Source organism: Bos indicus x Bos taurus, chromosome X (assembly GCF_003369695.1).
Source record: "Bos indicus x Bos taurus breed Angus x Brahman F1 hybrid chromosome X, Bos_hybrid_MaternalHap_v2.0, whole genome shotgun sequence".
In the NCBI taxonomy this organism is placed as follows: domain Eukaryota; kingdom Metazoa; phylum Chordata; class Mammalia; order Artiodactyla; family Bovidae; genus Bos; species Bos indicus x Bos taurus.
The window spans coordinates 31,910,169-31,924,902 of record NC_040105.1 but is presented as its reverse complement, the minus strand read 5'-3'; the positions used below and the strand labels follow the sequence as shown (position 1 = coordinate 31,924,902).

Genomic DNA, 14,734 nt, shown 5'->3' with positions numbered 1-14,734 from the left:
ATTTTTCAGGATGTCTCTTTTGTCTTTCACCAATTTGCTCTTAGGATATTAATACACAGTCCAAATACCCCTACTCATCAGCCTACTTTTGAAGACAAAATTTCCTTTGACAAGCAGGTTTTTGAGCACTTTTAAGTATCAGCGAAAGGGTTTTTGAGTCACCATATACATATATGCATATGTATATATATGTACACACAAAGGAGTATAGAGTAAAACTAGATTTCAAAGCATTAAGATAAAAATATTTTTTAAAAGTTATACTTAAAGTTGTTATGAGAAGCACAAGTGAATATATTTGTTTTCGACTGAGACTTTAAATTTGTTGGAACACATGCATTTTTAATTGCTTTCCTTTGTAAATATGCAGCAAATTTACCACACAATAACATTTCTAGAATCAGTATAGTGTAATATATGGACTTTCCTCACTTTCTAATGTTTTTTCCCTTTTATTTCCTGGTGAGATCATGTATTGAAAGATTAATTTTTTTTTTTTTCCTTCAAAGTCATTTTTTGATGAGGAGTTTATTTTACTGATAGGGAGTGAAGGAATACAACTTTACAATCATGTCAGCTCCCTCTAGTGGATTTCAGTGTACTTGTTGCTGGGCTTCTCTAAAATCAATTGGGGAAAGGAATGAATGTCCTAAATTTTCAAACATTCATCTATTTAAGAATAATGCATTTCCATTATCACAAAATCCATAAACCTCCCTTAAAATCAAGTACATGTTGATGGTTATACTGTAACTGGCTGGCAAAGGAGCGTATCCACTGAAATTTATTTTAATTTATATAAACTTATTAAGGTTTAACATTTTTCCTGTTTTTTTTTTTAAAGGTATTCAAACTGTTGATGTGTGGTAACATATTGGATTATGATACTATAATATAAATACATAATAATATATACTTCTATCTATACAGCTATCAATATATTCATCTATATTATCATATCTTCCCTTTATCTTTCATATATATGGTGATAGTTTATAAAAAACTGCCAAATATTTTCACTCCATTTTTGTCTAAATAAAATATTTCCCTTTCCACTGTAGTAATCAAAATATCTCTAGCACTGTGATACAATCATTTGGAAAACTTGTTTTGATTCCTTAATAATCATTAATTAAATATGGATTATATATATTAATTATATGCCATTTATATTTACACAAAACTTATATGTAGTATATGTATTTAATATTATAAATTGTGTATGCAATTTATAGTTGCATATATCATGTTATACATAGATTATATAATTTATATACATATTTTATGTAATTTATATATATGTATTATGTACACATATAAAAATGGTGAGTAAAAAATTCACCATGTCAAGTCATATTACAGTTAACTTTGTTAACTAATAATTATTTTCAAGGAATTTGCCATATGTATGTTTTCCCTAAACTGACTCCAGGGAGTAAATCTCATTATTTGTATCACTACATGGTGCTTTGAACATATTAAGTATTCAGTGAATAAGAGCTACCACAAAGACCTGGAAATCTGTCTTGACTTTCATCCCCTCTTTCCTTTTCTTCACTAGTGTTCTCACAGTTAAACAGGAACTTGACATTTTAAGTGTACTTTGAATGGTGAAAATTGGTGTGAGGAATTGGTGGTTGGTACCTGGCAAAAATGATATGAAAAATAATACTAAAAGTTAAATGTACTCTATATTGATAGCAATTTTTAGTCTACAAACAAAAATCTTATAAATCATCATTCTTAGTCCTTAGAGGCAACCCTTTGAGAATATGATTATTATTCCCATGTCACAAGTGACCCATTAGAGCTCAAATAATGGAAAGGATGTATATATGAAATGGTTTAAGAACTGGAGAATATATTAATGCTATATTAATAGCAGCATTATTCATGATAGCCTCAAAATGGAAGCAACCCATATGCCCATCAACTGAATAAATAAATTGAGTATATCCATACAATGAAATAATACTCAGTAATGAAAAGTAATGAAGTATTGATACATGCTACAGCATGGTTTCCTTAAAAACATTATGCTAAGTGAAAGAAGCCTCTCACCAAAGAGCATATATTATATGATTACATTTATTAGCAATGTCCACACTATGCAGATCTAAAGAGAGAGAAATAAATGAATGGTTGCCTAAGGCTAGAAGATTGAAATGGTAGCATTTCCTCCCAAAGCAATTGATAAAGCCTTTTCTAGAAACTGCAAACCAGAAAGATCATTTTCTACCCTAGATGAGTTTGGAAAATAGCAAAAAGTTTGTTAGGGTAATCCATTATTATAACAAAGAAGAAATTAAATGTTCTTTTTAAATGTAAATATGGAAATACAGTTTGAAATATGCTTTGAACTCCTTTCAGTTGTGAGAGATATAATCATGCCAAGGAAATTATTATTTTGTTGTTTTTACCAGCCATTGGGGAAGTGGCAGCATTAATTATAACAAAACAAGTGTTTTCTTATTTTCTAAAACTTTAAAAGTGTGTTCTTTTGTTCTTTAACCCTAGATTGCCGACACAATATTTTTCTTTTCTTAAAAAAAAAAAATTGACAAGAACTCATAATATGAGATTTATCTTCCTAACAAACTTTTAAGTGTAAATAAAGTGTTAAGTGTAAATCAGTGTTGTACAGCAGATCTCTAAAATTAACTCTTGCACAGTTGAAACTTTGGGGTTTCCTGGATGGTGTGGTGCTTAAGAATCAACCTGCAATGCAGGAGACACAGGAGATGTGAGTTTAATCCCTGGGTCGGGAAAACCCCCTGGAGTAGGATGTATAATATCATATGTGAAACGAATCACCAGTCCAGGTTCGATGCATGATACAGGATGCTTGGGGTTGGTGCACTGGGATGACCCAGAGGGATGGGATGGGGAGGGAGGTGCGAGGGGGTTTCAGGATGGGGAACACGTGTACACCCGTGGTGGATTCATGTTGATGTATGGCAAAATTAATACAATATTGTAAAGTAATTAGCCTGCAATTAAATAAATTTATATTTAAAAAAAGAAACCTATTCCAGTATTCTTGCCTGGAAAATCCCATGGACACTAATTCAATACATAGTTTTGAACACTTGGTGTGTGCCATGAAAATAATGGATACTAGGTATTTAGTGGAGAAAGAGGGAGATTTATGTCTTAATGGAGCTTATAGGAATAAAGATACTGAACAAATGAATATCTAAATTATATTATCATAGATTATAATCACTTAGAAAATATTATTCTGGGGTGATGACATTTGAGTCAAACCCCAAGGATATGCAGGAACCAGCTGTATAGTGAGTTAAAGGAAGGATATTAGGAAAAATGGGAATACACACAAATGTCCCAAAGTAGGGAAGTATTTGGCATGTCCAAGAAGACAGAAATGAGGTCTGGAAGGAGGAAACCAGCAAATCATGGAAAGATTAGGATAAAATCAGAATGGAGTTCATGCAGGCTACCCCCTAGAGGCTCCTATAAAAAGTTCAGGTTATATTTCAGAAGTGTTGAAATGTCTAAAAGAATTTCAATTAAAGAAATTAAGTAATCTGATTCACATTTTTGAAAGATTGAAGAAGGGTCAGAGCAGAAGCAGGTAGGTAGGGAAAAGGTAGGTAGGGGAAATGGTAGCCATACAGGCACCACCTTGGACTGGAGTTGTGATACAGTAGATAAAGGAAAAGTGCAGGCAGCCCTTGAAGTGCTGATCATCTGGGGAGGTGTAGTAGGAAGTACTCTTACCAAAAATTACAGAGAATTACTTTTGCTTCCTATGGAGATAATAGAAAAAAAGTTTAGGATGGCCAGCAAACAGTGCTCCCTGTGGCCATAATTTCAAGCTCTGTTGTTAGTCCCTACTACTCCCTGTTAAGATGCAGAGACTGGGAAGGGAAATAAAGGTTGACCTGAGTTAGCTCTTTCAGCTCCAGATCAGAAACTTGACCTTATTTACTTTTATGTATAGGAAAGGGATTCTTTTGTTCTGGAAGACAAAATCTGTATCACTTTGCTTTTCAAGTCCAGAAAAGAAAAGAAGAAAAGCTGTTTGTAAATGGTCCTTTTGTTTTCATACTGTTGTCTTTATCAATACCACCAACAGCATGAATAATGGACACATTTATTTAAGCTTAATATGTGCTTCATGCCATGAGATACAGGAATTGCTCCCTGACCTTGAGAATCTTGAGAACATATGCTAAATGCCAATGGAGCATTAAAAATAAAAAATGTTTTGAACACTTATTTAGCAGGAGTTCTTAAAGATAGGTTTGATGAACCAGAAGGGCTAATATTTAAAAAAGTGGAAAAGAAGGAAAATGCAGCAACCCCCTCCACAAACACTTCCCTTATATCATAATAAATATTTCAGTAATATAGAATTTATATTTACCACCATCTTGGTTGGTTGTGCATGCCAAGTTACTTCAGTAGTTCTGACTCTTTGCCATGCTATGGACTGTAGCCCACCAGGCTGTTCTGTCCATGGGATTCTCCAGGTAAGGATACTGGACAGGGTTGCCATGCCTCCTCTGGGGGATCTTCCTGACCCAGGGATCCAACTAGCATCTCTGAAGTCCCCTGCATTGGCAGGCAGAGTCTTTATCACTAGCACCACCTGGGAAGCCCACGGACTTGTTTGGAAAGTTGCGATGGACGTAGAAAGGGAATAATTTGTTCAGCAGGTGATTATTAGAGCACTGATTGTGAAAAGATCCAGATTTCAGTTGATCTACTGGTTGTTGTTCAGTGGCTCAGTCATGTCCAGCTCTTTGCGACCCCACGAACTGCAGCACGCCAGGCTTCCCTGTCCTTTACCATCTTCCTGTGCTTGCTCAAACTCATGCCCGTTGAGTCGGTGATGCCATTTAAACATCTCGTCCTCTGTCATCCCCTTTTCCTCCTGCCTTCCATCTTTCCCAGCATCAGGGTTTTTTCTAATGAGTTGGCTCTTCCCATTAGGTGGCCAAAATATTGGAGCTTCAGTATCAGTCCTTCCAATGAATATTCAGGATTGATTTCCTTGAGGATTCACTGGTTTGATTTCCTTGAAGTCTAAGGGACTTGTAAGAGTCTTCTCCAGCACCACAGTTCAAAAGCATCAATTCTTTGGTGCTCAGATTTCTTTATAGTTCAACTCTCACATCCATGCATGAATACTGGAAAAACCATAGCTTTTACTAAACAGACCTTTGTCAGCAAATGATGTCTCTGCTTTTTAATACACCATTTAAGTTTGTCATAGCTTTTTTTCCAAGGAGCAAGCGTCTTTTAATTTCATGGCTGCAGTCACTGTCTTCAGTGATTTTGAAGCCCAAGAAAACTGTCACTCTTTCCCCATCTATTTGCCATGAAGTGATGGGACCAGGTGCCATGATCTTCGTTTTCTGAATGTTGAGTTTTAAGCCAGCTTTTTTACTCTCCTCTTTCACCTTGATGGAGGCTCGTTAGTTCCTCTTTGCTTTATGCCCTAAGGGTCACGTCATCATAAGGGTGGTGCCATAAGGATGGGGATTCATTGGAGACATGGCTTTTAAAAAAATTCTGAGGTGATCTTGGATAAAATCCCTAGAAACCCATATGCTTTGCTCGTGTCAGAACACATCTGGGACCCTTCATGGGAATGAAGTGTGAGCAGCAGGAACTTTTAGCAGAAGGAGTGGCATAAGTACAAAGACTTGACATTAGTGACGGGTTTTGTTTGATAAATAGGGTATTTATGATGATGGGACTTTGGGCTGAAAGTTCATTGGATTCCAATCACAAAAGACCTTTGATGTCAAACTAAGTAAATAACTTATATGTTGGTTTTGGAAATTCAAGTTTCCATACTTGTGATGTGTTGTTTTGCTAAGTCTTTTTTTAAAAGTAATTTATTTGTTTTAATTGGAGGCTAATTACTTGACAATACTGTAGTGGTTTTTGCCATACATTGACATGAATCAGCCATGAGTGTACATGTGTTCCCCATCCTGAACCCCCCTCCCACCTCCTTCCCAAGGACGGTTCATATCAATAGTATGTTAATCACTGTTGATTAACATACTAGTTAATCATCACAATAGTATGTTAATCACTGTGAGTTCCCTTTTCTTTCTCAGCAGGCATCTTCTGCCAGTGTTCACATTTTAAAGAAATGCTGGTACTATGTCATGGTTTATGTCATTTAATAAGGTTTAGAATTGCACAAGGTCATTTTTGGTTACATTGTTTCTCTGTCATTCTTTTAGCTATGAGGGATGGGGAAGAAGTTGGAGTATATTTGATATGGAATAAAAAGAAAGAGAACTTCAACTCAAAAGTTTTTCCAAAGTAGCTATATCAAAGAAGTAGGAAGTGCTGTTGGTTCAGTTAGCTTCTACACATACACACAGAACTCATACAAGTCATCAGTAATTTCTACTTATAAGTGATGGAAACTTTAAATTGCAGTCAATTTCATATTCACAGCAGAAGTGTCAATGTTTTTAAATGATGTCACTCTCCAGACTGCTAATAAATATTCTCTTTCTCTCTCCAAATGGATTACTTTCCCCATCTTCTATGTAAGCACCGCCTAATAGAAATATAAGACATATATGTAATTTAAAATTTCCTAGTAGTCATATTAAGAAACAATTAATTGCACATTTTCTTTGAACAGATACATCCAAATATTATCATTTTACCATAGAAACAGAAATTTAAAATTATAGGCATATTTCTACATTATTGTTGTGCTAAAGTTTCAGAATCTGGTGTCTCTTTGCACTTGTAGAACATCTCTATTCAGATTAAGCACATTTGAAGTGTTCACTAGACATCTGTATCTAGTGGCTACCCTATTGGACAGCACAGTTCTATATTCTTTCTCTCCCTTCTATCATTTCTGTGACATTTAAGTACCTTTCTTTTCTCTGAGTAGTTTTGTTTCAACATTTTTTTGGTGGGAGATATAGTTGTGATTCTTTATCAAAAAAGTTCCATATATAACCTACTGTTCTGAGATCCCAGCATTATTGTGATTACTCTGTTTTACAATGTGAAAACAAATCTAAATTTTCAAAGTAGATCTGTTTACCTTGCTTTTCAGTTAGAGTTCTTTACCCCTTGACACAGACGTGTGTGTATCAGAAAATACAGTATTTAGTTCCACACATGGCTCTCTTTTTTTTAGTTAATAATGAAATAATCTTGCCTTGTCTGGGCTCTCCTTTGCTCACCTCTCCTTTCTATTCTCTGAAGCCCCTCACACTTTTAAGTCAATTGGATAAAGCAGAGGAATTTTTAAACAAAAAATACAGAAGACATTTTTAGATGTCAATTTGATCATACTTGGTCATCACCATCCTTCACATGACTACACTGATGGACTGGGAATAAATGGGACTTTTTTTAACCTTTCAGGATAGGTAGGGTATACAACATGGCAACCCTTAACGTTTACTTTCCCAATAATCCACAACACATGCTTCCAAAACTACCATCACTTGGATTAACTTTAATTTTGTAGGATATATTTCCTTTGTCATAAAACATTAAGAAGGTATCTGTATTTTTAAATGGCACTTTAGCAAATAGAATTGTGGAAACTGTGGTAAGAATCTTTAAGATGCATGATTTATAAGCAATATATAGCTAAATGTTAAATACCCAGTCAGTTTTTCAAGGGCCTGGGCTGGGCCAAATGATGCCAATAGAACTCTTATGAATTTTTAGGATGGTTGGTTATTAAATTGGATATGCTTATTGTCTTATTGCTTTCAGTAAAGAGCAAGAAGTATCAGTTGAGTTTTAAGCTCTATTTCTATCCATAAAAGATCGGGATTTCTCTCGATGGGGTAGGGCTAGTTCTGCCACCGTATTGGAATCACAAGGGCAGCGTCCACACACATCTCACTGACTGGTAGGTAGAGCAGCTTATACTAAGATCGCCCTCAGGTGCAACTAGCTTCTGCACCAGACTGTTTTCTTTCACTTTAATCTGAAACAGAATTAATAATCCTTCACTAGTATTCTCCATTATGTCTAGTTTAAATGAGATCAACTATGTGTTTTATAATCACTGTTAAACCGTGTGGTTTATAATCACTGTTCAGCTGCTACAAGGTAAATCACATTGGCCAATTAATTCATTTTTACATCTAGGAGGCAATCATGAATAAAATATATGTGGCTTTAATTTTATCTTATAAATTAAGAGTCATACATTTTATCTGCAGACCTCGCCTCTAAGTCCTAGATTCATATGTCCCACTACTTCCTTAACCTTTTTTATCTAGACATCCCAGTAAGTTCCAGAAAGATAAGCTCTTGGTGGGCAGCTATGAAATCAATCACTTCCTTCTTGGTCCCTCTAACATCACAGAAAAGAACCAATACTTGTGGAGTTGCACCATCAGGAGACTCAGAATCATCATTGATATTCCCTGTTCTCCACCCACTCCCTCTCCCATTTCCATGTCTGTGTTTTTTATCTCCTAAATAGCGCTCACATCCAAACTTCATATTTATTATCATAACATAACTCCAAACTACTATGGTTTTTTGCCTGGACCACTAAATTATCTCCCCTATGTTCATTCTTGATACTGAGAAACCTGTATTCTACATTTCAACCAGAATTGTCTTTCTGAAGGAAAATGTAGCCATAACACTTTGTGTGTGTAATATGTTCAATGAATTCCATTTGCTCTGACTTTAAAGGTGCCTCAATGGCCCTGCATAATATGGACATTGCCTGCCTCAAATTACAGCCTCATTCATGCTTCTATTCTTCTTACTCCATATTGCTGTCTCATGTACTGAAGACAGCATAGGCTTTCCTACCTCAGATCTTGTGTATAGAATTCTCCCAGGAGCCCTAGCATAGCTAATTCTTATTCATTCATATCTTTCTTCAAAAGTTAATCCCTATAAGCTCTCAGTCTATATATGATGTTCCTATTATTCACTGTCATAATACTCTATATTTCTCTTTTCTAAAATTAATTACAATTTGATCAAAACTATATTAGAAAAGTATCTGGCTCCATGAGTAAAATCTGAGCCACCATAGAAGCTTCATATGGTAAAGAATTTGCCTGTATTGTGGGAGACCTGGGTTTGATCCCTGGGTCAGGAAGATCCCCTGGAGAAGGGAATGGCTACCCACTCCAGTATTCTGGCCTGGAGAATTCCATGGATTGTATAGTCCATGGGGTCGCAAAGAGTTGGACATGACTGAGCGACTTTGACTTTCACAGAATAGTATCTGGATCCATGAGTAAAATATGAAATTAATGAATTCAAAAACTCTCTTGTCCTCATTATTGCATTCCTAAAAGGTATAGAGGCCAAAAGATAATTGACAATCAATAAATACTTGAAATAATAAATTAATAAATCATATGTAATACAGTAAATATTAAATATACACAGATATTTCTCATGTATATGAGAGAGAGTTGTTGTGGTTGTTTAGTCATTAAGTCATGTCTGACTTTGTGACCCTATGGACTGTAGCCCACCAGGCTCCTCTGTCCATGGGATTTCCCAGGCAGGAATACTGGAGTGGGTTGCCATTTATTTCTCCAAGGGATCTTCCCAACACAGGGACTGAACCTGCATCTATTTCTTCACTAGGTTTATAAATATTCTCAGTAAACTTTTAATGTTTAATGGCTACTTAGCATTTTATGGTGTCATTAATTTCTAATTTGCATAGCTATTCTCTGGGCATGTGGGTTCTGATTTTTGTAATTATAAATTATGCTGTTATGAATTTTATATACTATGCCTGTTGGGGGATTGAGGCAAGTACTTGTTTTCTTAGAACATTCATCCATTCAGCAAATATTGAGCACCTTCTGAGGGTATGGGGCTTCTCTGGTGGCTCAGATGGCAAAGAATCTGCTTGCAATGTAGGAGACCCAGGTTTGATCCCTGGGTCTGGAAGATCCTCTGGAGAAGGGAATGGCAACCCACTCCAGTATTCTTGCCTGGGAAATTCCATGGACAGAGGAGCTTGACAGGCTACAGTCCATGGGGTCGCAAAGAGTCGGACACGACTGAGCGACTAACACAACACTCTTGCATTGGCAGGTGGATTCTCTACCACTGAGCCAGAGAGAGAGAGAGAGACTTTTTTTTTATGCTGTGGTGCTCATATTTCCATATAAATCTAACATTCCCGGTTAGACTGTGATAAAAATTGTTGCTTTATCCAATTTCAAAATGGTAGAATTTAGATCATGATATTTTCCCTTTTCAAAAGAATTCCAGGAGAAAACAAAAACACGTGTGTGTGTGCATTGTCTCATCCTCTCTTTCTCTGTCTTTACAATGTGAGGCACACTATATGTTTTCTTTGCTGTTTGTTCATTTTTATCCAGACTAATAAATTTTAAATTCAGAAATGAATTGTTCCAGAAAAAAAAAATCATTGGAGTTAAAGAAAATCTACCTTAGTAATCTAGAAACCACTGCAGTGAGAAAGGATAAGAGAGATAAATAAGAAAGTCAATTTGAGCTATTCAGAATTTAGAAGGCTCCATAGGAATTAGAAAGACTTAATAGTCTGAATTCTCCAGGTAAATTCTTTCTTCTCATGTTCAAATTCTATGCTTCACCAAACACAGGTTTCCTTCTATGTTGCTGGCAAAGCATTCTGTTTTTATGCTCAAGGTTATACTCTTTAACCTGCAGTCATTTGTTTAACGAATACTGAGTCCTTGCATGGCAAGATAGTGGTCACTGGGGATAGGTCACTAAACTAAAACCATGTGTTCCTTGGTCTCATCACGCTTGTAATCCTGGGAAAGATGCAGCCATTAATCACAAAATCATGGCTATTTTTATACATCTGAGATGCGTGTTTGGATGGAAAAGTCTAAGGCCAGGCCTCTGAAACTAAATAAAGAAACCTTATCCGGGCTGGGAAGATCTGAGAAGATTTCCTTGAGAATGACCTGGTGGACACAGAAGCTGAAAGATGAGAAGGAATTAGTGAGACTAAGGGTAGTAGGTGCTGGCTAGCTAAGAACAACAGAAGTCCTGTGTCCATGGAGCACAGAGACAGAGAGTTGTGCAAAGTGAGCCTAGAGAGGTCAACAGTCTAGAAGGACTTCTTAAGAGCCATGGAGAGTGTTCCAGACATTAACAGGAGAAAACTGAGACCATGCTGATGGATTTTATGCTGTGATATAAAATCATACATCAGTTTTGCATTTTTAGACACTGAGAAACAAAGAAAGATTGAAAGGAAGCAAAATTACACATGGAGAGGCTAGGAAGGCTCTTTCCTTGTGTGGGTTTTTGCTTGAGCTAAATAAGTTACCTCTGAGATACTAACAAAGGCATTTGATCTTTCTGCAAGTTGCCCTGTCTTCTCTCAGAATAGAGTGGGAGTTTACTTTAGCTCTCAGCGGGAGGACTTGACGTCTTGCATCGGAATACTGATCAGAAGCAGTTATACAGAAAAAGATCAACAGTTCAGAAACTGAAATATTTCCGTTCTCATTAAACTGAAAGATCAGAAGGAAGCTAAAAAGGGGAAGATAAATCAGGGCCTCCCTTAGAAGTGAAGTGGACTGGAAGGTGAGATTGGAGCCCATTGGGTAACTATTCCCACAGCTCTTCAGATCTAAGGATTTCCTGGTTGATGAACCCATACAGGGGTAGTGAGGTAGGCAGTTCAGAAACTATGGACTTGCTAGGTCTCCTTTTTTTTTTTTTAATTTTGTTTTATTTTTAAACTTTACAATATTGTATTAGTTTTGCCAAATATCGAAATGAATCCACCACAGGTATACATGTGTTCCCCATCCTGAACCCTCCTCCCTCCTCCCTCCCCATACCATCCCTCTGGGCCGTCCCAGTGCACCAGCCCCAAGCATCCAGTATCGTGCATCGAACCTGGACTGGCGACTCGTTTCATATATGATATTATACATACTTCAATGCCATTCTCCCAAATCTTCCCACCCTCTCCCTCTCCAACAGAGTCCTTTTAGTTCTAGCTCTCCTCAAAGCATTGCACCTGTGAAACAGCCAGGGCGTTTACTCAGGATGCAGATAACGAGGAAAAGAAGTGTCCAAATATCCCCAGTCAGAATACAGAATAAGATTTTCCATCCATGCAGCATGGTATGTAGAACCCACATGCAATGGTGGTCTGGATTGAGTACTTCATCAGGATTTTGAAGAGAACCTGAGACTTTGTGTGATGTAAATTATTCATTGACTAATGCAAGATAATGCATGCTTTGTTAACATATTGTTTAAATTAACAGAAGGAAAAAATAGTAATACCAAGGTGTCGTTATTTCCTAACATTTAGCTAGAATTCTGTTAGTTAATAGGAGAAAGATTGATCAAATGTATCATTTAATAATTTAGAACATTTCTGTGTTCATCTTTTGGATTTTAGGGATTTTTGTTGTGTGGTGCTCTGTGCTGAAAATAATGGATTTTTTCACTTTATGGCATTTTGTCTGATTATCTATCTATCGATCAATTGATCGATCTGCTTTCCTCCCTCCTTTGATCTATTACATGTAGGTGGATGCTGACTGAGGTTTGGACAATCTGTAGCATTATAAAATATGTTAAGTAACCATTTTTTTACTTGTATTGTGCTATGCTACCTTATCACTTTGGTAATATGCTAACAAATCTGAAAATCTTTATTTCCTCATTTAATGTAGGTACAATTACACTTACAGTCTTTCCCCAGGATACTACTAATACCAAGGTTATCCTCAGTATAAACACTTTTCCAAATACATAGTTAATAAGCTGTGTAATATAATAAAGTATGCCTCATATATATATTTAAATGACCACTAAGTATTGGTGAAGTCGCTCAGTCATGTCTGACTCTGAGACCCCATGGACTGTAGCCTACCAGGCTTCTCCGTCCATGGCATTTTAGTATTATCCAGTACTGAAACGAGGCTGTTTAAATAAACCTAAACAAAACAATTTGATATTTTCTGATACCATTTCCCTTTTTTGTTGTTGTTTTTTTTTAATTTTATTTTATTTTTATTTTATTTTTTTCTAATTTTATCTTATTTTTAAGCTTTACATAATTGTATTAGTTTTGCCAAATATCAAAATGAATCCGCCACAGGTATACATGTGTTCCCCATCCTGAACCCTCCTCCCTCCTCCCTCCCCATACCATCCCTCTGGGTTGTCCCAGTGCACTAGCCCCAAGCATCCAGTATCGTGCATCGAACCTGGACTGGCAACTCGTTTCTTACATGATATCTTACATGTTTCAATTCTTTATCTATTATGATTTGATTTTTCATCTGATCATAACTCTCTTTGTAGGATACAGTGGGAAAAACTTTCAAATTCACTCTGTGTGTGTGTTAGAATATTCATATGCTTGCATACTATGTGTTCATGTGTGAACATTTTGTGTGTGTGTATAAATTATTTTAGAGCAATATCTTTGGTTTGGCTATGTATCTGGTTCTCTCAAATATAAGATTCGTTCAAAGGAAACTACTCCCTCTCCGCAAATGAAAGAACATGAGTGTCTCTATTGAGTATTATTAACCTAGATGAAACTTTGTGTTAAACTCTTACAGTTTTCTGCTTAGCCCTGAGTGTGTCCTTTTCACTTTCTTGTTATCTTGCATCTCCCTTCTAGCTACTAATAATAGCAAATATACTATGTACCCAGCAGTGGATTCAGTAATAAGCAAATATAGAGACAAATTTAGAATAAAATGTGGCATCTTATTAAGGTCTACAGAGGCCTTCTGTGGTCATAGTTCCCAAGGACTCCCCTGCCCTATTATCACCCCACACTCTACTTTGCTCACTTTCTTCTTGCTACACTTGCTGTGTTCTCCCATTTTGGACTGTTAGACTTGTAATTGTGCTAAGTCACTTCAGTTGTATCCAACTCTATGGACTGTAGCCCACCATGCTCCTCTGTCCATGTGATTCTCCACACAAGAATACTGGAGTGGTTTGCCATTTCCTCCTCCAGAGACTTAACATTACCTGGAAACCTTTCCTTCTGTGTTCATAAGGCTCCTTCCTTCAGTGCTTTTAAGTCTGTTTTCAAGTGGTGCTTCCAAGGAGAGGACTTTTTATTCACTATCTAGTCACTTTCTATCCTTTTTAATTTTATTTTATATTTTTATTCAAAGAGTTTTTGTAACATATAGGCTTTTTTCAAATAATGAAAAAATAGAAATCTGCACTGCATACTGAACTACTTAAGAAATGGAATATTGCTAAAACCACTGATGTACTTGATTGCTCCTATCGAATTCCTTTCCCTCCCTCCATGTCCACCCTCACCATCATCTCCAGGGAGATATTTTGTCTCTCTGTTGTTCTCAGTGTCATTCCCTGCTCGTCCCATGAAAACTATACTTCCTAGGATTCTTCGTTTAAATTGGCTACCTGCTTGATTTAGTCAGTGGAAGACACTTGGAGGATACTGAAGGTGAGAAGAGGAGAGAATCTACAATATTCTCTTCCCCTCTCATTGTTTAAGGGTGCATCTCCATCACTGCCTGAGAATGAATCCTCCATTTGTAGCCCCCTCTGGAAACAGTATACCTCAAGGACTCTGCATCCCCAAAGAGAAGACCCCTGTGAATTCAGCTCCTACTGGGTGGTTCCAATTATTGGTTTCTTGTGACGCAGTCTCACACCTCCTCCCTTTGTCTCTCTGATCTTGAAGATGATAGTGGCTTCCATTGCTAATCTGTTGATTACTCACCAACCCTTGTGTAAATCCTCATTT

The 14,734-nt window shown here is 36.5% G+C and overlaps 1 protein-coding gene across 9 annotated transcripts in view; it reads left to right on the top strand.

Annotated features, from left to right (window-relative positions):
- Positions 1-14,734, top strand: part of DMD (dystrophin) — a 2,656,945-nt gene that overhangs the window by 1,183,088 nt on the left and 1,459,123 nt on the right. The window lies entirely within an intron of this gene.